General features: G+C 40.7%; 1 protein-coding gene and 1 long non-coding RNA gene across 5 annotated transcripts in view; one reads left to right on the top strand and one right to left on the bottom strand.

The window, feature by feature from the left end:
• The window catches only part of PLEKHA8 (pleckstrin homology domain containing A8), a 171,851-nt gene that overhangs the window by 17,563 nt on the left and 129,415 nt on the right, over positions 1–24,873 (top strand). The window lies entirely within an intron of this gene.
• On the bottom strand, positions 8,459–24,753 carry LOC139792386 (uncharacterized). Of its 4 annotated transcripts, XR_011724239.1 has the most exons (7): positions 24,467–24,753; positions 24,243–24,353; positions 23,016–23,143; positions 10,816–10,928; positions 10,312–10,495; positions 9,228–10,198; positions 8,459–8,990 (listed from the first exon to the last, which is right to left on the bottom strand). It is a non-coding gene; the product is annotated as an uncharacterized lncRNA (long non-coding RNA). The 4 variants fall into 4 exon arrangements; XR_011724237.1 differs by having other exon boundaries at positions 9,228–10,495; XR_011724240.1 differs by having other exon boundaries at positions 9,228–10,495; positions 23,016–23,137.

Genomic DNA, 24,873 nt, shown 5'->3' with positions numbered 1-24,873 from the left:
CTGTGTTTTCTAGGAAAAGACACTTTTTTTTAGCTGTGGTGGAGTTCAACTGAACTTCACTCTGTACAATCCTGTTGGGAAACTCCACTTCTGCCACTGAAATTCCAGTGAGCTCATGACTGGCAGCACTGCCACCCTCTGAAGGCACAAGTGCTAGTTCAGAAAGCACCCCTCTCTTGTAAGTATTTCCTGCTGGTTAAGTTCACACACTTGCAGTAGCAAATCCATTATTCACTGATCAGCTTACATCCCCTTTCTGAAAGGGGAGAGGGAGTACAGCATTTTGGGGAAGCTGGAGGCTGGCAATATGAGTAGAGCAAAGCTGGTGTCTGCTGCTGCCTTTTGCTATGAGCAACTGAAAATGGTTGACATAGCAGATCCATAGCTGGACATGTTTTAGCCAAAAGGCTTTGGGGTTGAAAAAAATTAATGACCAAAGCCAAAAAAACCCCTCAAAACCAAAACCAACCAACCAAACAAACAAAAAAAACAAAAAAAACCCCAATGACAAAACACAAAAGGAATGGAAAGGAGGGAAGGCTGGAGGACAGTATGAAGTGTGGTCCTAGTCAGCCATATAACTTCACTTGTGGTCTGCTGAGTTTTGCTAAGTGGTTGGGAAAAATGCCCTCCTAGTAAATGGAGGGGATATTTCCAGAGCAAACCACTGAAAACAATCCTGGAAAGTAACATTGCCCGGCACAGAGCAAGTGGGGTGGCTAAAATGCTAAATTCTGCCTCTTTTTTTGACATTTCCTGTTTTCAGGAAAAGCTGAGCTCCTCCTTGAAAATTCAGTCCCTTTGCATTACCTTTGAAGTTGAGTACCCAAATCACACATCATTGCTTCTTGCATTAGCTAGTGATCAACTCACAAGTCTGTTTAAATGCCTCAGTGTTCTGTGCTATACTATCCACAAAGTACCAAGATATATTTCAATGTCTTCTACTTTAAATTAAGAACATTTAAATAAATAAAAGCAACAGAAAAAAGGCTGTCTGAGCAAGACAAAAGAAACTGCGAACCTATCCCTCTTTGAAATCCTTTTCCTTTCCTGGTGTGATTGCTTTATGCTCTCTGTAAAATGAAACATGGAAATACTGCTGCAAGTAGGCAAAACATTCATAAATTAACCACAGTCTTTTCAGGGAGTTATGAACTGCATTCTTTAGGATTAAAAATTTTTTATAAATAAGAAGCTTAAAACTTCCACATAATCCAGAGACCAAGGGGTGCTTCACAACTTAACTTCAGAGAATTCTTATATAATTTTTTAAAATTTTAATAGGTGTCAGACACACAACTTCTGCTGCCTTCCAGTGAGAAAATGAGCAAGAAATTATCCTAGCTGTTCTTGAAATTTCCTTTCTCAGTTCCTAACCCCCTCCAGGTGACCTCAGACAAAGCAACCTTCTCATTTTAGGGAACTAGAGGAAGACAAGGAGGAGGATAGTCATTGGTTCAGAGGGAAATCTCTACTCAGAACCATGGGAATCTGGCTGCTAGGAAGAACTTCAGTATGGAACTTATCAGGATGTGTAAGGACAAATGACAGGCTACAGCAGCAGAACAACCAGGGCAGTGAGAACTGCTGCAGTCTGGATGAGCTGCATCACAGACGTAACTCAATGAAAGTGAAGGATGACAGTAATTTACCAAAGCGTCTGTATCCTTAATGAGCATAAGATCCCTATAATTTTACTGACAAGGAATTTGATGTACTGTTCTCCAGTTTATTGCAGAAGCAGCAGGAAGTCTCTTTGAAAGCAGAACAACAACAACAAACTGTAGAAAATTAATGATTATGTCTTATGTGCCCAGGCCTCTGAGTCCTTTTCTTTCTGAAGTTGCATTCTGGCCCCTGTGACTAGGAATGCTGTGTTGATACTTGGAGTCCTTTAAAAACTGTGTCTCATTTTTTACCCACCAAAAATGCCATTAAACTGTTGCAGAAAAGGCATTGAATCAAGAGCAGAGTGGCCTGGGAAGCAATACTTCAGTTCTGTGCTGCACTGATGGGATTGCAATTGCATCACACATCCAGGTTTGAATCCTTCAGGCACTGAGAGGGAGGGAGAGCAAATAAAGAAAGTCTGCTGGAGGTGCTTAATATGCATGAGCAGAAGCCTAGAAAGCATGATGCATTAGGATAGACTGCAGAAAATAGAGCTTTTTAATCTAGAAAGGAAAAGAAGGAGTAGGAAACATAATGGTCTTAAAACACCTAGAAAATTGCTGCAAGAAAGAATAATCTGCTTCCCGTGCCCTTGGGAGTTAACATGAGGAGTAATAGGTCTTGGCTACAAAAAAGGAGCTTAGATCTGACATTTGAAAAAGCAAAGCTTGGAAGGTTTGCCTTCACCATACATGGCTTTGAGATAAGGGCTTCTCTGAAATGTAGTTGACACTGCCTTGAGGCGGGAGGCTGGAGCCAGGGATCTATTTGGTTCCTTCCAGGCTTCCAAGCAGCTGGTTCTAAAGGGAGAAATAATGGCTGTCTGTCTCTCTTGACTGTGTTATGGACACAGGAGGAGCAGTCCCACCCAGAAAAGAAATCTGTGCTAAGCTGATCTTGCTAAAAACATTCGTTTGATCCTAGGAAACAATGCTGAATGTTTGCAATCCCTGTATGGACACAGAATAATTTTGACCCCAGGAAAGACTGTAACCACCTTCACAATACCTGACATCTACTATGGGAAGGTAGAGTAATATAAAGAAAGGCCTTTTCTTGGATCAAGGATCTTTTCCAGCAATAAGATTTGTAAAGGGTTGTAGATGCCAAAGCTCAGCCCTTTCCAGAATGACCCTGAGGATTGCAGCCATCTGGCCTTGGGGAAGCTGAAACCATAAATGACTTCTGCAAAGTGCATGTTAAAAAGAATGACTAGCTCAGATAAAGAAACTGTAGATAAAAGCTCTGTAAGAACCTGTGAGTGCAGGTGTTTCCAGGGTCCAGGGCAAATCAGCGTGGGAGGTTTCTAAATTTTGCACTAGCACGTGTGCTTTACTCTCCCAGCACTCCTCTCAATGTGATCACAAGCATTTACCCTTTCCAGCCTGAGCTGAAGCCAACAATTTCCTAATGAAGCAAAAATCCTGTTCTGATAGTTTGATCTGCAGCTAGGGAACCCTAAAAGAGGCATGAATCAACCTGAGGGAATGCCTCAGCTCAGCCCCTGGCAGCAGCCCCTGGGTGTTTCCTTCACACAGTAGGCAGCACAGTGCCCACCCTGGAGCTGCACAAATCCAAGGGGACAGCAAATATCCACATTCACATCTGTTAGCAGGAAGCACAGCCTTGAAGCAGGATATCTGCCAGCTCAAATTAAAAAAAAAAAAAAAAAAAAAAAAAAGAAATCAATTATTAAATAGAAGTGAAAGGCTTTGGATGAGAAGTTTTAGAGCATGAAGCAAGAATTGGCCTTTGTTTGCCACCTGTTTTGTTCAGCAGGAAGCTCATCTGTTCATCTAATGTGGTTGGGTCTCCTGACAGCAAGATTAGGAGAGGCTCCCACTGCTGACTTGTAGACAGGTTTCACAGACTGGTCACTTTTTTTCTGGTGAATGGGGAGCAGGTGAAAGATTGCCTGGATAAACCTGTGTGCTGCCCAAATACCAAAATACCAGCTCCTCAAGTAAAAATTTAAAAAGTGAGAGAGAGGGGTTGGCTGCAGTACTAGAGACAGTCCAAGAGCAAGCCAGAATCAACAAATGGGAGGGAGAGTGCAGGAGGGCCTGTCCCAAAAGCAGGGAGTGATGGGTGCCCCTTTGGGAGCACAACCTCTGCAAGAAGAGACAGCTCTCAGCTGCCTTCGCTGTTACTGATGTGGAGGTGGCTTTTCCTGTTTTGAACATTAGATGGAGAAATTGCAGAGGAAAAAAAAATATATACATTGACTATAAGGTACAGCCTATGAGGTACAGAAACCCTTATTGAAGAAATATTCATGGAAAAACACTAGGTTTTTAGTAGGAGTCAAAAGAATAGAAAATAATATTTTATATATTTTTAATAGTTACAATTTGACAGGTTCAAAATCCCACTGTCAATGTGAAATTAGCAGGGTCGTGTTGCCAGTGAACCTCATACAAATTGGCTCTTATTTTCATGTCATTTAACATTTTTTATCAGTGACATGGGAAAAAAAATAATTCCCAGTCTTGATTACTGAAAGATGGATCTGACATAAGGACCGGAGTTAGTGGATAAACAAAGACAGGTCATGGACACAGAGTAATCTGGGTCTTCTGGTCACATCAAACAATGTGTACCAAAAAAATTTAATTCTTACAGAGATCATAGGGCAGCCAGAGCATGAGGGGCAAAGTGTCTTTACAGGCTTCCAGTGGACAAAGTATCTACTATAAACCTTGATGTGTGAATAGGAGATTAGTGAGAATGAGTGGGGAGGGCTTACTGCCTCCATCATTCCACTGGTGTAGCCACTTCTAAAAGAACATCTAGTTCATTTATCTGTGAATGATTAGAGAGGAGACTGATCATACAAGAATGATTAAAGCCCTGGAAAATATACTTCACAGTGTAAGACAAGAGGAGTTCAATCTATTTAGCTTAACAAAGGAACCACAGCATGACAAAACTTTGATCTCAGTCTCCTTGATGTAGCAGACAAAGATGTAACAAGATCTGGGGCAAGATGGCAGCAAACCTAGATTATAAATAAGATGTAATATTTAATAAAATCATTGCCATTCGAAGCTAGTGCTAGAATTATTTTTATAAAAGGGGCTGTAGATCAAGGAAGAAATTGTTCATGAAAACCTCCTAATTCATGTTATATATGAAGCCGGATTCAATAATTAAACTAATCCCTCAAGCCAGAAAATGCATGGGTTGTTAAGAAAATTTCCCACGACTTCCAATTATTATTCACAGTTCTTTGAAGTCAATACCATACACCTATTTCTCAGAGAGAAAGTCTCTGCCCCAAAGGATTCTAAAAGAAAATATTTTATGTCCTATTTCGCAGATTAAGTAATTTCACCAAAATCAGACAGGAAGCTTGTGTCAGAAAATGGATTTGAATCTACATAGTCCTTAGGGCTATCTGAACCAAAATGCCATCCACATTTCACTGGTACATCTGCTGATGCTGTGCTTACAGAGTGAGTGCCCTTCTTGAGATCTCTGCAGTGCCAGTGTGCTGGTGGCTCACTCCCTCTGCCACCAAATGATGGTGGAGGAATGCAGAAGGGCAGTGGTGAGGAATAGTGGCATGTTGGCACAGTTCATAGAGAAGGCATCTTGACTATTGCTGGCAGGAAAATACTGTTGGGATTTCTGGACTAGTGTTCCCTCTTTTTATTAGAGCCAGAAGAGGACAATAAAACAGGATCCACATGGTGTGAATTAGCTGTTAACCTGCCAGTGCCTGATACAGAGACAGAGAGCAAGGTGGGTGGGAAATGGAAGCCCCTGCTCTTGATGTGCACAATTCTAGAACGCTTTCAGAGTTTGTACTGCTCTGAAAGCATTTGAAATGCAGCCCAGCAACCACCTCTCAGCTCAATGTAACCACGACTGCATTTGCTGAGGGGAAGCCCTTGCATCAGACTGACTGTATCTGGGCTTTGGGTGGATGCTGCAGGGTGCCCTGTGGCCCTGGTCCTGGTGCTCTCTGTGTGCTGTTCCCTATGCATTGACAACAATGCAAGGGGATGGGGGTAGGAGGGCTTGGCACAGGGTGAGGGCTTGCTCCAGCTTGTCCCCAGCCCAGCCCATCTGATGCATTCCGAAGGCACAGCCTTGATGAGTGTCTTGAACCCACCCTGAGATTGAAACTGCCCCAGGTCTGTCCTGGGCCTGGAGGCAGCCTGGCACATAGCAGTCCTGAGCAAGGCAGGCAGCAGCATGGTGATGGAAAGGATTTTTCATGGAGAACTAACTGAGCATTCTTCAAGAGCTGAGGGGAACTGTTTTTTGGTGACAGCTATTTCTAAAAATATTGAATCCCTTTATGTTTTAATTTATTCCCTGTCTTCTGTCTTCTCCCCATTTACAGAAGAGGAAATTATTTTTCTCTGCTATTGTTTTAATTTTGTTTTTACATCCGGTATTTGCAGACTGCATTTCTAATGAGGGGGATGTTTCTGGATGGGGGATGAAGCAAAAAGCCAGGAGAGATGTAGTCTCTTTGTCAGGGAGCTCTGATATTTGAAAGTATATACATCCTTTGGGGGACATTAAGTTTGTAGGAAGGCATCTTCCGGACTCGGTGACTATTCCTTTGGTGGGGACATCCATATGCTTCTCTACTGTGTGTCATGAGAGTGGGGAAGAGAAGCCTTTTCATGTTTTGTGCCTCCAAGCATGCACGTGAACACATACACACACACACCATGCAGTGCTTTTTCCTTCATCCCCAGGACTCGGCTGGGGCTTTCAAGTGTTTATGTAACAGCCCCATTGCCAGTTAATGCATTGGAAAGTCTGAACTGCAATTAAATAGCAATTAGTAAGCTGAATGCTTTATTGTGGTCATAACTCCTTTCCATTTTACCCAGCCTTGGCTGTAAGCCAGGTAGGTGATTTCTCAGAGGGGTGATTATGCATTTCCACAGCATCCAGAGGGTTAAATTTCCCGATGAAATCCAAAAGCCAGCAGGGTAGAAGTGACAGTGGCAGGAGTGACTACTGTGCTAATAACATGTTACATATGGACAAACATTTGGGAAAGGGCTCTGGTAGAGGAGCTGCAATTCTCAAATCTTGTAGCTAAGCTAAGAACTTTTTCTTCTCTTTCATGATACTGCTTTTTTTTATTGTTTCATACTTTGAACACTGTCTGATGAACTCCAAAAATTATGGCACTTATTTTCTTATCTCATTAGGATAAGCAACAGATGAGAGATTGTGAAGATCCAAAGACCCTTGTCTATTTAGTCCTGTTAACTCCTCCAGCATGTCCTGTGACTGCTAGAAGGCATATCACAAGCTGTTCAGCTGTGACTAAGCTGACTAAATTAAAATAAAAGAGCTAAGGGTAGCCAGGTGTGGTTCCAACCTTTGCTCATGTTCTTTTGTTTACAGTTGGCAGAGTCCACACTCAACCTATTTATTCTATTCCCTGAAAACCAAATCTCTAAATTGAATTTTTGTCAAAAGGAAATGGGCATGGCTTGTGGCTCCTGACTGGGTTGGGAAAAGGTAGTGCTCACCTTCTCCTAAATCTAAGTCTTTTGCTGCAGGACTGTGTTTCCATCCAGGCCAGATGGGGATGTGGCAGTTACTCAAGTTTTTAAACAGTCTTTAAAAACTTCATCCGAAGTATATCTGTAATAATATCTCAATGTTAATCAGAATTATCCTTAAACTACAAGTAACTTTTCAAATAGATGCAGTACAATAAGGCACATATGAGGTATAATTTGTCCTCAAACCTGAGACATTACTTCTCTGGGGATAGAAGGCTGGATGGTAGTTTTGTATCTAACTTATACGTACCTCGTTTGAAAAGCTTGCTAGTTAAACTACTTAGGAGAACTTTGAGTATTCAGTTATTCCTCTATCCAGACAGTGGTATTTTAAGTCTCAGTGATATAACGGTTTAGAAATTCTCTCTGTAGACAACACAACTCAGCATATACTCAGTATATTGGAAACTCTAATTGCTATGTTTCTTGTAAGTGTTTCTCTATTTTTGCCTTTCTTGTTGCTCTCATTCTCCACCTTCACGTCTGAGGACATGATAAAGCAGTGATCTGCAGAACTGCACTTCATACACCATTGTTGGAGGTAAAGTCTTCCTGGTGACTTCCTAAATCTGGACAATAATAAAAGAATATTTTAAGCAGCTACTCTGACTGTTGAATGCAGAGAAAAATGGTAAATAACAGGCACAGCAGCATTAGTCAGTCACAGAGGATTCATACGTAAAGCATTTCTCCAAAGCTGTGAGTTACATCTGGCTTTGTAAAAAGGACTTTTCTTCTTCTGAGAAGTCATAATAAACTCTGCAGGCACAAGTGACATTATAAAAGGATGGGATTGTTTTCAGTTGTAGCCAGATCTGCTGGGATGTCCTGTTCTTAGAAAGCAGACTTTTTAATGTTGTTGTCAGACCCCCTTTGCCACCGCAATCCAGAAGTATTGCACTCTTGTCTCTGAGTTTTCCTTTAGTTACAAAAAAATTGAAAGATCGGGCAAGATACTTTTAGCATTCATAATTTTTAAGAGATCGCCCCCCAGTGGTAAAAGAGAATTAATGCCATTTTTCAGCTCCCGTAGGCTGAGGCAGGGTGTACAGTAACACCCAGAAATGATGGCACAGATCAGATTATCGCTATAATAACACATGCAAAGCAAATATTAGGGATCATGCAATCAAACCGGGGTTTTTATTAGTTTAGGGGTGATTGGTCAAGGAGGTAAACCATTTGAAATGCAGATGAAATAGCTTTCACTACCATGCTCTGCTGTAAAAGAAACAGCTCTAAGTAGGTAACTTACTATTTGAACGCTGGTTATTGTGAGGACAAGAACTACCTGTACAACTCTGACTTATCAACATTCAGAAAACTCAATAGAAATGATTGCATTAAAACTTCTACTCCTTTAGCTGGGTCAGTTTCAAATAGCTGTCTCTCACAAAATAGTGTTCTATTATTTAGTCACAAATTGTTTAGAGTAATAAACATTAATTGCAAGCTGCATGACTGAGATGGCAACAGGATTACTCACGGGGGGCCCTGGACAACAAGTTGGACATCAGTCAGCAGTGTGCCCTTGCAGAAAAAAACCCCAACAGTACCCTGGATTAGAGGATCTCTCCTATGGGAAAAGGCTGAGAAAGCTGCAACTGGGCAGCCTGGAGAAGAGGAAGGCCCAGGGGGTTTTCTCATCCATGTGTACAAATAGATGGAGGATATAAAGATGACTGAGATCTTTTCAGCAGTGTCCAGTGCAGGGCCAGAGGCAAAGGGCACAAACTAAGGCACAGGAGGCTCTGTCTGAACATCAAGTAACACCTTATCATAGAATCATAGAATCATAGAAATGGCTGGGTTGGAAGGGACCTCAGAGATCATCAAGTCCAACCCTTGATCCACTACCGCTGCAGTTACCAGACCATGGCACTGAGTGCCACATCCAGTCTCTTTTTAAATATCTCCAGGGACAGAGAATCCACCACTTCCCGGGGCAGCCCATTCCAATGCCTGATCACCCTCTCAGTAAAGAAATTCTTTCTAATGTCCAACCTAAACATTTCACAGTATCATAGAACTGTTTAGGTTGGAAGGGACCTTTAAAGATCGTTTAGTACAGCCCACAACCCTACCATGGCCAGGGACAACTTTCACAAGATCAGGTTGCTCAAAGTCCCATCAAACCTACCTTTGAATATATTTGTAGAACCAAAGAATGGTTTAGGTTGGGAGGGACCTTAAGTATCAGCTAGTACAACCTTCACTGTGAGGGTGACTGAGCTCTGGCATGGGTTGCCTAGTGAGTTTGCTGGATCTCAGTGCCAGGAGAACTGGCTGCAGACCTCAACCATTCTGTGGTTCTGTGATACTGCGATTCTGAAATTCTGCGATTCTGTGATCCTGGGATAGGATAGTAGTCTGGTTTGGTTTTATTTACTGCATGAGCTTACCAAAAACTATCACTTGAAAGTTCTGGATTTATTAAAAAACAGAACAAAAAGCAAAACAAAACAAAACCAACCAAACAAACAAACTTCAAAGTACTAAAACAGGCAAGAACAAGAACTTCAAGTGCTACGTCTCTATGGTGGTCAATGTGTTTAATCTACTTAATATGACTCTGCAATTACTTTTATGCATTCTTATTTGCTTGCAATTTTTTTTAAAATTCAGTATTTTACAATAGAAATCATAGGATCATTGATTATTCTGAATAAACAAACAGTTGGGAATATAACTAGCAACTTATTTAAAACAAATTCATCTTTAAATAGTATTTTCAGACCAGCTTGACTCTGCTCCACAGTGTCATTGGAAGGCTCCACAATCAGAAGGCCTCCTCTGGTTTCACATTATTTACTGCTCATGCAAGCCAGCTATGCAGAAAGAAAACATGGTGTGCAGGAAATCTGGGTTTAGGTGCAGCTATAGAATCCCAGAATCAGAGGTAGCCAGCTCCTGGCCTGTGGTGTGTCCCTCCCGTGTTCCTGGACTTCACAAGAAGTAATTTCAGACAGAACTTCTGCAGCCTGCAATATGTCACCAAACAAAAGCATTTGAGATCCTGCCCTTTGTGAAATGCGATGCTTACATAATCATTAATCCTCTCCTGTTTATCCCAGTTTTTTATAATGTCACTCACGAGGTGGGGGGCAAGTCTCTGGTTGCAGATGATCTATTCACTGAAAAGTAAAAATGGCAAAGAACAACTTCTTTCTGGGCACTGAAACAAAGAAGGTCTTTTGTGTCTCCAGCGATCCATGAAAGGTTCATGGTGGTAATTCATTGTGATGTGGCCAACCATGTACACCACCTAATGCAGTCAGCTCCAAAACAGAAAAACAGATGCATACACAAGATGACTTTTCCCTCATTCTCTGGAATAAAGAGCCTCCTGCAACTACATTGTACCCCGTTTTGGGCCAGTGATCCAACACAGATAACTTTGCCTTAGGAAGCTGAGCTTGAGTTCAGCAAAGACCTTTCTCCAGACTGCTGATACCGACAGACTTCATGTTGAGCAGCAAGAACCAAGCCCTTTCAGGGGAGAGATTGCATAGAGATTGATGCTTTCCAAAATAACTTTATCTTTTGAGACAGATTGCATGCTTAAGGCCAGTTCTGGCAATTGCATCTTAAGTCACACCTGAAAGCAACCTCCAGCTCCAGCCACCCCATTTGTATCAGGGGAGCCTGTGCTCAGGATGTGGCCACTACCAGTGTCACAGTCGCCCTGTTACAGCATGTACAATTCATGACCTGAAGATATTGAGAGAGAAATTAAATACCAAGTGCTTTATCATGCATGCATTTATATAACTCTTACTCATAGCTGGAACAAGTTCATAAAACCATGCGGCTAGGTGTGTGTTTGTTTAAGACCTGAGAGGAATGCCAGACCTGTATTTTTCCTGCTTCCTGTTGCCTAAAGGAACAGGATGAAGTTGAAATTTATTGTGTAGTGGGCAGGATGCAGTCCTGAAGAGTGTGGGAGGTGTAAGTCTCCAGCTCTCATGGGTGCACACAGACTGAGGAGGATCATATTGGATTGTGACAGTGGCCTTTGTCAAATAAACAACAGTTGGGAATAAATTCTAAACTCAAGGGACAAGGTCAGCCTTAGTTTAGAAGGATAATGTTTAGCATGTTAATTGTGTTTGGGTTTAAGTTGACAGAGCTTAAACAGTACAAAAACAAGAGGTAGAATGTGTGGCAATAGGGAACAAACACACAGAGTACCTCAGTATCTCTGTTCTACTCATGTAGCTGTTGGTGGGCCAAACTGCCTCCTTTGTGAATATCATAATAATTGTGCCTCCAAATTGATCACACTTGCAATTTCTTGCTTAGCATAAAAACTTTACTTGGTGAAGGTACCATTCAAAGTTGCACTGCTTGGACAACACGTGTCAAAAGACACTGATGCTGACCACCGAGGATGTGGTGTTATCTAATCATATTTATTGGGCTATCTTCTCAAGATCTCACATACAATTTCCTTTTTTTGCAATGAAATTCATGTGCAGGCTGCTGCCTTGGCTGATAGATTGAGGAATGAACCAGGGACCTTGAGGGAAACAGACCTCAAGGATCTATGTGCTGCTGCAGTTTGAGCTGGAGTTACAGCATCATAGCCATGAGCTGAAAATGTGGATCAGCACAGATGAGATCTTTATCACACATCACCACAGGTTTGCACTTTGATTCAGCCAATCCTGGCTGCCTCAAAGCAGAAGAAATTTGGCCAGAGGGTTGAGCAATGATCTGATGTGTTTGAACTTCTACTGGTTTAATGAATAAATATGAACAACACCAAATTATCTCTTTGTTTCTTTGCCTTTATTCTCATTTCTACAGTCACTGCAGTAGGAGTAGTGTCAGTTTTGTGTTTTCTAACCTCTGTGATGTGACAAGGTTATTAATCCTTTTGTCAGCTTAAGCCATGTTGAGAGACTACAGCAGAAAACAAGGATCAGCTTTCTTTACCAGCACCCTCCTGTGTTTGGGTGTGTGTATATTTTGCTACAACAATGACAATCACATTTATGTCGAAAGAAACTCTTTTTCTTTTCACATATTCCTATAATCCAATGGAAATATAACATATCAGGCACAGATTTTATTTCTCTGTGTAGGTGAGTATGATGGACAAAGTCAAAATTTTAACAAATTTCTCAGAATATAAAGAACTGTTTACAGGTCTAAGGCATTGCATGGGGTTTTTTCCATTCAATCTGTGCAATCCCCTTGATTGTAATGTGTTAATACAACTTCATTAATGTTAAAGTAATGAAACAGTGAAGTGGGCCAACTGTCTTCTCTTCACAGACCCATTGCTGCAATGAACAACCTGTCAAAGAGATAAAACCCCTTATAGAAAGTAATCACCTGACTGCAGACATTCAGGGCAGATTTTGTAGGTGTCTCATGATTGCACTAATCTCTTCTGAACGTGTGGCAGCCTCCTGGTGACTTGTCAGGACAATTTTCCTGCACCCAACTCCACCAGCCATTGACAGGTGGTCTCATTCTTCATTTCACAGTAGGCTACTAAATAACTGCTGCATTTCATTACACAAGCTATGAGGGAAGAATATTCCTAGAGTTATTAACCGCAGGGAAGACCCTGAGATGCAAAAATACGATCCTCACAAAAATGTGATCTTTTCGGTCCATATTTAGCTCATTACTGGAAAGAAGGATGAGTTGTTCTCTAGTGAAGCTTGTATGTCAGGATTACTTTAGTTCCACCTGTGTGTGGAGGTAGGCAGGTTAAGTCAAAGCCCCCAAAAGCTGAAAATGTGCATAAGAAAACATTTATTCAAATCCACCTTTGTTCATTTGTTTCAGATCTTTTGTGCTTCATGCCATGAGACCAGAGTGGTCTCAACTGAATTCTTCTTACAGATTCCCCTGCACTGCCTGCTCCCCCAAAATATTCCTTACTTCTGTCCCTGGCTATCCAGGGTGCAGCTGCTAAGCTGCTCCTAAATTGATTTCAAATCCTTTTTCTTCCAGGACCCAAATTCCCTTGCTCAACCATAGAGCTTAACTTGACACCAGATTTATCACTAGCCTTACTTTATCAAGATAGGATAACAAAGAGCAGTGGGTTACTGTCAATCAAACAGTGGTCAGTTATCCAGCTACCTGAATCCCATAACCCTCAATCTGCACGTCTCTTTTGTTTACATGTATTTAATTCCTTGTATCTTGTAGCATATTGCTGGGTATTATCTTTTATCATGCAGTTTCTAAACAGTTGTGTATTTAACTCCAACTCTAAGGAGACTCACAAGCTCCAGGCCTCAGCAATTATGGGTACTCAGCTCTGGTTATATTTCTTTTAGTGCTGTAGCTGGACTTTGGAGATGCAATGCCACAGGTAACTTTCATTGACCATTTTTAGTCCCTGGGTAGACTACACACATTCTGCTCGTTTGTCTGGCTGGTATCTGAGCCCTTAGCTGTCACACTCACCTCTTTACTTCAGTTGCACAACTGTAATAATTAGACCTGCTTTTTTCCAAGCCCTTTTTGCATTGCATTAACCTGTGCCTCCCTGCAAAGTCAGCATCTCTGGCATTTGCAATACAAATGCACCTGACCCACAGTCTGCAGCCCTGGCAGTGCCTCTGAGAATTGTCCCATAACCACAGAAGGGCTGCACCAACATCACTCCCAGGCAGCAGCCACACACCCCAACCTCACATTTGTTGGGGGGCCCCATGCTCTTGGGTGCATCCATTGCACTTCCCTCTTTTGGCCAGACCTTTGGAGTCTCATGCATCAGCAGTCAGGTAAGATGAGAGGTCTGCTATCCAGGAGGCATTCATTTAGAACAGGATTGGCTGTCTCTGTGTACAGACTTGTTTGCATCTGCTCTTCTGCTTTCTTTCCTCTGTACTGAAAACCTTCCTCTGACCAACCTGTAATATTTGCTACAGACTCCCAGGTAAGGGCAAAGTATGATAAGGTATCTGCTGCAGCAGCCAATTAAAATGAAATAAAAAAGGAAAGATTTCAAAGGCTGTATCTATAGCAGGAGGTGATTAAATTACTTAGAGGATAGGGGACAGAGAGCCCAAATGGACAAATCAGTGCAACTGGAATAGTAATACCCAGCAGCCTCCCAGGAAATAGAGAGAGATAAGTTCATCATGAAAGAGGCTTAAGATTGCTCACATTACATCACATTTGCTGTGGGCTAAGCCTGAACACAGGATAGTTGCCATGGCTTGGCTGATAGGTAGTTACTACTTAAGCTCTCATGCCTCAGTCAGGTGCATGGGCCCTAAGGCTGCAGAAACACAGATTGGAGAAATTTCATTTAAAAAATATGTGGAACTTGAAAAACTAGGCAAAGGAAACAGAATTTGAATACCGTTCAAATATCTTCAACACCTGAACCTTGCAGTACTGTAATATATGAGAAAGGGAGCTGCTACAGTAAGGGTGTGAGATAATTATGTGAAATTATATTATTGTAAAATAACATAAAGCTAAACATAAATTTCAGTTGTGTGCTGAATGGGTGAAAAAAAAAGACTAGAAAAATATCGGTTTGGTGAGAATCAAGAACAATTCCATGCTCTGGAACCAGGAACTATATCCAGGTTTAGTGCTAAAAACATGGCCCTAAACATGACTGCTTTCTGAGTCTTTCCCAGACTTGTGGATAAACCTCAAACATTTGGGCCAGAGAACCAGCAACAGTGCTTTTCAAGACAGCTGTCTATGAGTTCCAGGGCCAGCTCTGATGGACAAAATGGACAGTGTTGAGAGCAGATGTTCAAATACCCCCTGAGTCAATGACCAAAGTGCTCTCCTAAAATATGAGACCTCAATATCATTCCTTGATCCAAATCAGGCAAAGAAAGAATCTGAATTGGCTTTCTGTCCCCAGAGTGAAAGCTGAATATGTACATAGGTCGACTGCAAGGAACAGGGACAGTGAGAGCTACATGGGCAGCAGACATCTGTGGTCCTGCTCCCTGCTTTTTTGAAGCTGGAGCCTCAAAATCAAGTCAAGGCTGTTGCTTTGGACAGGGAATGAGCCATTTCAGAACAAGTAGTTGTCATCCTCACCCATTCCTATGGCAGCAACAAGTCTGACTTTCCTGAAGTCTGACTTTCCTCTCCCCCTCCTCAACACAGCTCCTGGGACCAGCACTAGAACCAGGGGAGCTTCCAGCAGCTTCTCACAGGAGCCACCCCTGTGCCCCCCTGCTTACAAAGCAGCACTGCACTAACCCAGGACACCCAGTAATTCTTATTTTATTCTAATGTGTACATACTTTTATCAAAACTCACAAAGAAATGTACCACTGCCTAAGAAGGAAAAAGTTGGGTTTAATTCACAGGATATTTGTGAACTGAAAATTAAAAAGGTAAGGCTTTCTAGTCAAACCAAAAGGATGGTTTTCTGTCTTTACTTCAAATAACAAACTAAAAAATGGAAAATACTAGAAAACAGTGAAATAAAGGATGAATCTTATAAATCATAATGAAAGAAAAGTAGTTTAGTACTCAAGATTAGCAGAGAAAAAGATCTGTGAAAGATAACTTATTTCATTGGAAGTGGTGGCAGTGGTAAGAACTCAGTGTGAAACCTCTGATTTCAGCAAATTCTACAAAAAATCAAAATTTCTCCTTTTTTAGTAAGAACCCGAAAACTGTCCCCTAGGTGGAGAAGGGGGTGGTGTTCAATACACTGGAGAATATTAGAAGGGAAAGAAAAGGCAGAAAATAGCTGTCAAGACAAAGTAGCTGCCTGCTGAGTAAAAAGCAAATGGCATAACTGGCAAAGACATTTTGACCTTGTTGCCAGGAAACATTTGAAGTGTGTTTTGTGAGTGACTTTCCAGTCAGCTGAGGTAAACTTGGTGGCCCAGCTCAACCCAGAGGTGTTGGCCCGTGCCTCGTTTTCTGTGGGGGTCATTCTGTCCTTTGTATTGAGATTAATTCAGCTGCTGAGAGGTGCTGCCCAAGGTTTGCTGCTGCAGAGCACCTGTGGAGTTTGGCACCTGCCCTGCTGCAGAGTTTTCTAGAGGGAAAGGGGATTGCAGGCTGCCTGGGCACCTTCAGGGGAAGACTTTCCTGTTCTGCAGCTCTCTCGTGCTAAACACCAGAATAATCAGCCTGATTCATGCTGAGCTGTTCCTCTGCACGGTGGGTCTTTGCTAACCTTCTCAATTCTAGTAGAAATTATTTCATTTGGGTTTGTCATGTCTATTTTTTCATTTAGCTTTTGAGCTGGAGTGCACGCCATACTTAAAAGATGAGCTGATTGGGCAGGCATGGATACTTAAATACCATCTAAGGGAACAAATAATCCCATTTTTTTTTACTGTTGCAGTATCTAGGATCTTCAGACAGCCTTCTCTGATCCTGCCATAAAAGGCACACTCCAGCCTCAGAATAAAAAAGTGATCATTTCATCTCTCAGTAGTTTCTAAGAATGCATCCAGCTTTGGCCCATTTTACCTCAGGTTCAGGTAAATTTTCTTTGTTATTATAATCTGAAGATTAATGTGGTGAATTGATAAATTTATGATCAAAAACAAATGTCAAAGCACAAAAATAGCATCTACGGAAAGGGAATTTGATGGCAAGTTCATAATAGAAAAGTGGAAAAAAAGGTCTTGCCCCAAATTCTGGCCCTAGGTTTTCCACCTGTAGGACCTCTACCTTTTCCTAAATTACCATCACTGCTGCAAAAGACTTATTTATCTTATTTTTCCTACGGAGGGATGAAAGTTTCTGTGTTAACCATGTTGCCTTTTACTAAGAAGTACTAATGCTTGTGAATATGTGGGTTCGGTTGCCACAGGTGGAGAAATCAGAGAATGAGAGCTGTGTTATTTTCTTAGGTTTTTGTCTCCTTAAACAGGATGGTAGCAAATCTCACAGCAGTAGTTTTCACTTAGCAGGGAGGGTGAGGCATCTTTGTCTACATCAATAATTGCACTGAATCTCTCTTAAAATCCCACTAACTCAAAGCAATCCCGCTGCTTCAGTAACCATGTTCTGCCTGCCCTTCCATTCTCAAACATCATTCATTTCACAACTAGAAATAACCCTCAATTTTATTTTCATCTCAGCATCTAGAAAAGACTAGCTTGCAATTAAGCCTTTTCTATGCCCTACAGGGAAAGTGGATGAAAACAAGAGGACAAAAAAGAGTGGTTTTGGCACGCCACGACTTTTAAAACACTTTCAGGATAGTTACTGCAAGGCAATTGAACTCCTCCTCTGGAGAGTGTTATGCCAGATACTTACACATCTGGATTTTAATGCAGATTTCATTATCACTTAAAGTTATAATAACAGAAAATGTATTGAGATCCTAAAACAAAAACAGTTGTTATTGCAAAGTATTAAATGTTGAGCAAAAGTAGCAGCTCCTCAGTGGCACGTAATAGTTACAGCTCTTATTTCACAAATCACTTAAAGCCACTTATAACTACTATTATTAGCTATAAAAGCCCACTTGGGTTTTATGAAAGCTGGAGAAGTGAGAAAAAAGACTGCTTCAAAAAGAATGGTGTCTTGATCAACATAAGTCTTTTGGCCCCTGCACAGACGTGGTCAAAAGAAAAATGATTATGCTAGTCCAATTACCTAGAAAAACGTCTGAAGATTTAAATGCAATTTATCTAGGGAGATTTTATTTTAATTAGAACGTAGCAGAATAACAGCAGCAACCTGCAGTGATATCATCAAATCAAGGCTGTTTCTATGGGAACACCACCAACTCCCAGAAATTATCATGTCAGTTTGCAATAAATAGAAAAGAAATAAAGGTTAAAGAATAAGGAGAAAAAAGAAAAAGGAAATATAAAAAGATTACATGACAAAGAGAATGAACAGGAGAATCCAATCCTCCTCTTTTGATGCTTATTGCCAATATGTTGTCAAGTTTTATACTGCAAAAAGATGTAGTGAGATAAAAAATTCAGAAAAAGGTGCACTGCTCCTGACACACGTTTGAGGCCTTGAACACCTTTTCTGAAGATTTTCCAAAGGTTTTGATGGGAAAAAACCCATGCAATCCACTATTCTGTAGTGATCTCCCTGCTTCCTGTGCCTTCTACAGCAGAGGTGAGCTCAGGAATGGTGTGGGAGAGAGAAGTATTTTGGTCATAGACATTTGCTGTATTTCCTCATTTCTACTTTCCTACTAGATCTGTACTTTGAAAGTCCAGTCTGAAAGAGACACAGCTACAGAGCAAGAAAAGTAAGCAATGAATATAACAGACAGAAGCTGTCCTTTCCCTCCATCTGCTGATCTGACTGCCTCACCCCACAAACTTCTTCTCAATAGCTATCTCCAGCCTAGTGCCTTCAGCAACCACATAAATACAAGGGAAACCACCTGAGTTCCTCCCAGGAATATCTAAAGATGTCCTATCTGCTTGATACTCCAGTCCAACAACATTTCTGCACTCTGGTGTTTCTCCTGCTCTCTTCACCCCTGTGACACTCTCCCTCCAGCAGAGCCTCCTTTCCAATGAGCTGCCCAGCACTCATTGGGAGGCAACAGCCTCCCAACGCTGTATTCTTCCTTAGCTGTAAAATCCCCTCCTCCTCCAGGCCTGCAATTACTATTTTTCCACTTACAAGGTGTGTGCTCTACTCTCGAATTCTCATTTATTTCCCCTTCACCAGGCATCCCTCCGGAAATTATCCATTACAATCTTTTTCATCCCTGCATTACTGTAGCAAGTAATAATACCTGAATGTCACACCATAACCTGTATCATTTGCTCCATATGGACTGAGAAGCAGTTCTCCACTTAGTAGTAGTTCATGATAATAAATTATTATTGAATTTTATCTCATTGAATGACTGAAAATGATAGCGTCGCTTCGGCCAAAACCAGACAGTGATTACCAGTACCAGCTGCTGAGAATATCAACAGGGAATTTGATGATAGTTCTTCAAGTGTAATCTTTCCCCTTTGACAATTCGATCGAAACTCCTTTCTGCATATAGCACAGCAGAGGGCACTCCATTCTTCAGATCCCTACAATGAGTCTAAAGTACTTTAAGTGCTCTCATGGGCTGGGATGGATATCAACTGTATTTCAGAGAGAAATAAATGCCTTTAAACACCTATAAAAATGTTGATACACCACTTGTAAAGAATATATGTGAGCCCATTTGTTCCAACAGGAATTTCATGAATATTTTTCATATGCAGCAGACCATAAAATGTGTCAGATTTTACTGTTAAGTGCTAAAAAGCTGAACAGGCATTTACTAGCAGTAGGTTTAAATCTCAGTTTCAAATGAGGCTATATATTTCTTTAGACACAAAGGGCCAAATTATTATTTCAAAGAAAATCTGAAGGATTTACAATAATACATACACGTGCTAAAGCTGCTGATCTTCTTACACAAACAAATCATGGGACCTGCTGCCTGCCCATCTCCAACCTCCTGCTATGCACCAACATGGACTGGGCCATCTATATGAGCTTTATTTTAAGGACTGCAGAGTTGAACAGTATTTCAGGTCTGACTGGTGGTGAACAAGATAAAGAAGTGGTGCAGTCCAAAGACTAAGGGAAGTACAGTAATTTGCTGAGAATAATATGTTATGCCTGAGTTACTGCCAGGAACAGCAGAGGCTACCTGGGCTCCATGATGTAGGAGACTTTCTTTTGCTGCTCAGCATCCTGTTCTAAGCAAACTCTGAGCTAAATCCTGTACTTGGCAGCAATGCTTAAAAAAAGAAGTGTTCAAAACAATATGTACAAAACCCAGGATGCAGGAAAACACTCATGCTGCTTCTTTGCTATAATGTGATAGCTGAAGCAAAAGGAATTTCAGAGGGGAAAAAATTGCTCACAAATTACCTTTCTATTTCAAGAAAGTGGCAAAAGAAACCATCCTCTCCAAACACATTATTTGTGCCTACTAATTATTATCTCAGTACACTCCCCCTGGTGGGGATTAAAAGGTTATACTCTGAAAACAGATTTGAAAATGGCATTCTGATTCTTGCCATATTTCACTTTTCACCCTAATTGCAGACTAGCACCAGGCATGCTTTCAGCACATTATTTTCTTCAGAGGCCTGCTAATGGTATTTCATCTACTGCCTAATTCTACATCTTTAAAATGGAAAAATTCCTTTCATATTCAATAACAATGAAGAGCAAATGGTAGGTCTGCCTCTTGTTTTTTGTTTTTTTTTTAAGCTGTTCAGTAACTGGATAAACATTAACAGGCCACATATTGCAATTTTGATTTTTTTAAGGTACTGTAAATGCTTGCAGCAGCATAGTATCTGGCAGCCTCACAAATACTAATGAATACATTCTTGTTCCACTCATGCTATTAAGAGTGATTAAGTACTCTCACAGAGGTCATGCAGAAAATGAGTGGCAGAACCAAGCACTGAAGAAAATCCAAAGCTTTCAAAGCTTTTTTTTTTTTTTTTTTTACTAAGAGATACTTTTAAAGACATCCCACAGCACAAACTGAAGCAAGAACCAAGAAGCAATACAATAATACAATTTTTTACTATGAGCCTGAAGTACTTAGATGTTGTTTCCAATGAACTCGGCAAACATCATGCTCAACAATAACAGGTGTAAAAGTTTAGGATTTCCATTAAAAGTGCAGGAAGAAAGTAAACACTAAAATTCCTCTCTAGGGAAATCATTTCTACTAATTATTTTTCTACAGCTCTCCTCAGTGTTGCATCTAAACTGCATTTGTAAACATGGCTCTGTTGTTCTGTACCAAAGCAACTCGGTCACATTTATAATATATTTGAGCACAAAATATATTTGAGCAAAATTAAATTTTTGAGTTATTATTAACTATCTATGGAAAGCACAGAATCTGCACAGACAATAAAGAAAATATCAATAACTGGAGACAAAAATATGGGAGTATCTCTGCTCCTCCATGGGAATATCTCTGCTAGTTGTGGAATTAGAGCTAAGAAAGTCATCACACAGTGTCTGAGACTATTATTGTAAAAGAATTTTCAAGTGTTGAAAGCTATTCAGAAGCAATGCTAAAAGCAAGAACCTTTTTTGATTTCTGCTCTTAAACTTTTAAGTTTCATGCTTTTTATATAAAAATTATTTCTTACATTATGCACAAATGCCTCAACCTAGAGGTATTTTTGCTGTGTCTTTAAAGTGCATAGATAAGTAATGACAAATACAAACCACTTAATAATTTCTGACATGTATTTAGCCTTGGCAAAAGTTTAAAGTAATTTTTTTTTTTTATGTTAAAGTTAAATATTTTTTTTTTATATTCGGTGGTGATCAGAAATCTTTACATGTGCTTCTCATTCGAAATACAAAGGTAAAAAGGTTGTAAGGCCCTGAAGATTTTTAGGTTTTTCTTATAGTGTCTGAAGGGAAAACCACATATTACCTTTATATTATAGTAAATATATACTATATATACTATAATATATATAGTATCTATATATATTATAATAACTATAAGAACTTATAGGTACCTTTTTTTCTAAGTACTTCTGTACTTCACATGCCAGTGAACATCCCAGATTGTTCTACTCAAAATCAGTAGCAAAACACCAAGCAGATTTGGTTCTTCTTCCTCTGTTTGGAGCACCCTCTATCTCCTCTTTAATTGTTTCATTTATTTCAGGTATTTGTCGCTTTTTTGTGTGGGATTTTGAGGAATCTTGAATATGACAATGTCATGAACGTGATCTTAATGCAGAAAGATAATTTTAAAGAAGAAACAGTCAATGATATATTTGCTAAGAATAATCATCACTGTATCAAACAAGTCATGACTGGGAGAAATCTTCCATTAAGTAATGTGCATATTTTTAATTTAAATTCTCTTTTCATTTGTTTATAGCAAAAACAGATGAATCAAAATGAAATTTATCTCACTACGAAGGGTCATTCACCTATAAGATGCTATGGCAGGTCACAGCAGGCCATTCACATCTCTTCTGTGTTTAATGTTTGTAGCTTTTCACTTTAGAGGGCAGCTATTCTGCTTCCTTCTACCTTAAGTTAGGTTTATCTTACCATTCATTTGTACTCTTGTCAGAGGACACATTTGTAATCTCTTAGAAATTATAGGCTCCAAATTAATTTTGGCTTTCCACAGAAGGGTTAGGACCAGATAGAGTAGAATGCAAAATTTCTCATGTAGGTTATCAAGGCTAAAGCTACGAACTGGGATTTAGCTGTGCATGATACAGCAAAGGAAGGAAATGTTCCTACATCAGTAGGAATAGCCAGTAGGGCAGCTGTATGTGCTGGAATAAAAAGATGACACAATGGGGCTGCTATGTTGCTCACTAGAAAGTACTTCCCAGTTCAGCCTGAGGGACATGTTTCCCACCTGTGGCTGAACTCAAAATAAGCTTTGCAGTTGCTTGGAACATGGTACCAAGGAACAACAGAGAACACTGCACCAGTGGCCTGAGTCTAGAAGAGATGCAGAGGGTCTTCTTGTCTGAACAAGTTGATATATATAGTTTGATCCATGTTGAAATATATTTATCATGAGTAAAAATTTAGCTTAAGTACACAACATAATATGTAGATGAAAAATAAACTTGCATTTATGGCTGTGATTTGTAATACACAGCAGTGTTAGCTATAAATATGTTCGAGGCAAGTTTTCTGGTTTTAAAACACTTAAAATAATCTTAAATTGGTAGATAAAGAAACCCAGAGTAGGCACATCTTATATAATAATTTAGGATTGGTTTTGCCCCTGCTCCATTGCTATTTCCATTGCTATTTTGGAGTCAGCTGTGAGGGGAAGGAAGAGGATGATTTCATGTGGAGAACCAGAAAAAATAGGTGTTTCAGTGCACTCACTTTCACAAAGCTCCTTAAAGTTTGTACAGAAGTCTTTGGCCTTTTCTACTATTACTCTGTGCTCCCCAAGTACAGACTGTCCTGATTCAGTACTGGAAAGGGAGAACTTCTTTCCTTTTCACCTATGCCTCTCAAAGAAAAAAATAGAAAGAGGAGAGTGTTATTATTCCTAGGTATGCAGCCCCACAGGACTCAACATAATGTGCAACAGGTTTCTCTAACCAGCCACCACTAGCCAAGAGGCAAGTGTTATGTACCTCACCATATTAAATGTCCACCCCACCATATGTAACAAGGGTAAAATTGATTGTTTCAGACTAGACCAGTGAATAAGTTTTCTAACCAACTGCACAGGTGGCAATGGTCACTGTTGCACTGTACAAATTCTACTGTCATTACATGGACCTCACTGGGAAATGGAAGAAAGTGGGGAAAAAAAGAAGTCATAGGATCAGGACTAAACCAATTTTTTCCCTGCAGTCTTGCAGCTTGTTCCTCTTAGGTTCCTTTTTGATTGAAACCAAAAGGTGGCCAAAGTCCTTTTCAACATTAGCAATCTACATCATATCTCAGCTGGGATTACTCTGCATGAATAACAAAAGCTATTTTCAAGTGTGGAAGTATATATATGTGTGTATATATATACATATATATTAAAGTAAATGTTTCCATTTTTATTTTTCTGGAGCATTACCTATAGCACTCTTGGCTTTGTTTTGTGCTTCAAAGTTCAAACTAGTGACCAGCTGGAAATAGGTTTAGAGTTCCCTGACTGCTGTGGCAGCAACTGGGGCAGATACTTGAGACTGAAAATTATTTAACCTGACAAGAGATCAAGAGGATGCTTTTCAGAATATTAAACCAAACTCGCACTCTTAGACAGACAGGACAGAGTTCTAGAGCATGGATTTTTTGTGCCCCTGCCCTGATGAGCAGAGATAACACAGCCATTTTGTCACTTTCCACCAGTCTGAGAGGCTGATATAGCCACCATCCAGACCCAAGCAACACCGATTTCCCTAGACAACTTTATAATCAAGTAGGGCAATGAAAAAGCCAATTTGATATTTCTACAACAAAATAGGTTTCCCAGAGAAATCCACAGAAGAGGGGCCCACCTATGAGCCACTTGAAAACAGCATCCCAAGGTCGCTGAGAAGAACCTGCAATGTGATATTAAGTTATTCATCAGCATCCTCAGTTTGCTACATGACAAAATGAGGGTACTTTGTTTCTCCAGCTGGCTAGGAGGCCTCTCAGCAGCAACTTCCTCTCTCTGGCAGAAACAAGGAAGGCTTCCTTAGGGCAAGGCCATAACATTTCCTCCTGCAAACTGACCTGAAAGCAACCCAGAAGAAAACATGAGTGTTTCTTTTTGCATGTGCTTTCATAGCACAATCTGGGGCACGAGGAGGAAAAACGAGAGCACCCAGGCAGCTCCAAGCACAGACCCTTCCAGAGGCTGCCAGGCAGGAGCGGTTCAGCAGGTGGATGTCTTTTGGCAGGGAGATGGGGTAAGGGCATCGTTCCTCCCTGCCGCAGGGCAGCATTTTGACTTCCACGTGGGCTTTTAAAAATAACCGGCTGTGCCGAGGCGCCTGCTTGTGGGAGGGTGAGCCAGGCTGCAGCTGGACTTCACCCTCACACGAAAGCTGCCGTGCTCCCCGTGTGTGCCTGGGCAGCCGCCAGACCCGGGGCCGTCGAGGGACGTTGGCACCCGGTGCTGTGGGGCTGCTGGCGCCCGGGTCCGGCCGGTGCTCACCTGCCCCCCGCGCTCCCTTGTCGGTCGGGGCGGTGTGTGCGTGTGTTAAATTAGTACTTTAAAAAAAAAAAAACAAACAATTAAAAAAAAAAAATT

The sequence above is a fragment of the Heliangelus exortis genome, chromosome 2 (genome assembly GCF_036169615.1).
Source record: "Heliangelus exortis chromosome 2, bHelExo1.hap1, whole genome shotgun sequence".
Lineage (NCBI taxonomy): Eukaryota > Metazoa > Chordata > Aves > Apodiformes > Trochilidae > Heliangelus > Heliangelus exortis.
This window is presented reverse-complemented; position numbering and strand designations above follow the sequence as displayed.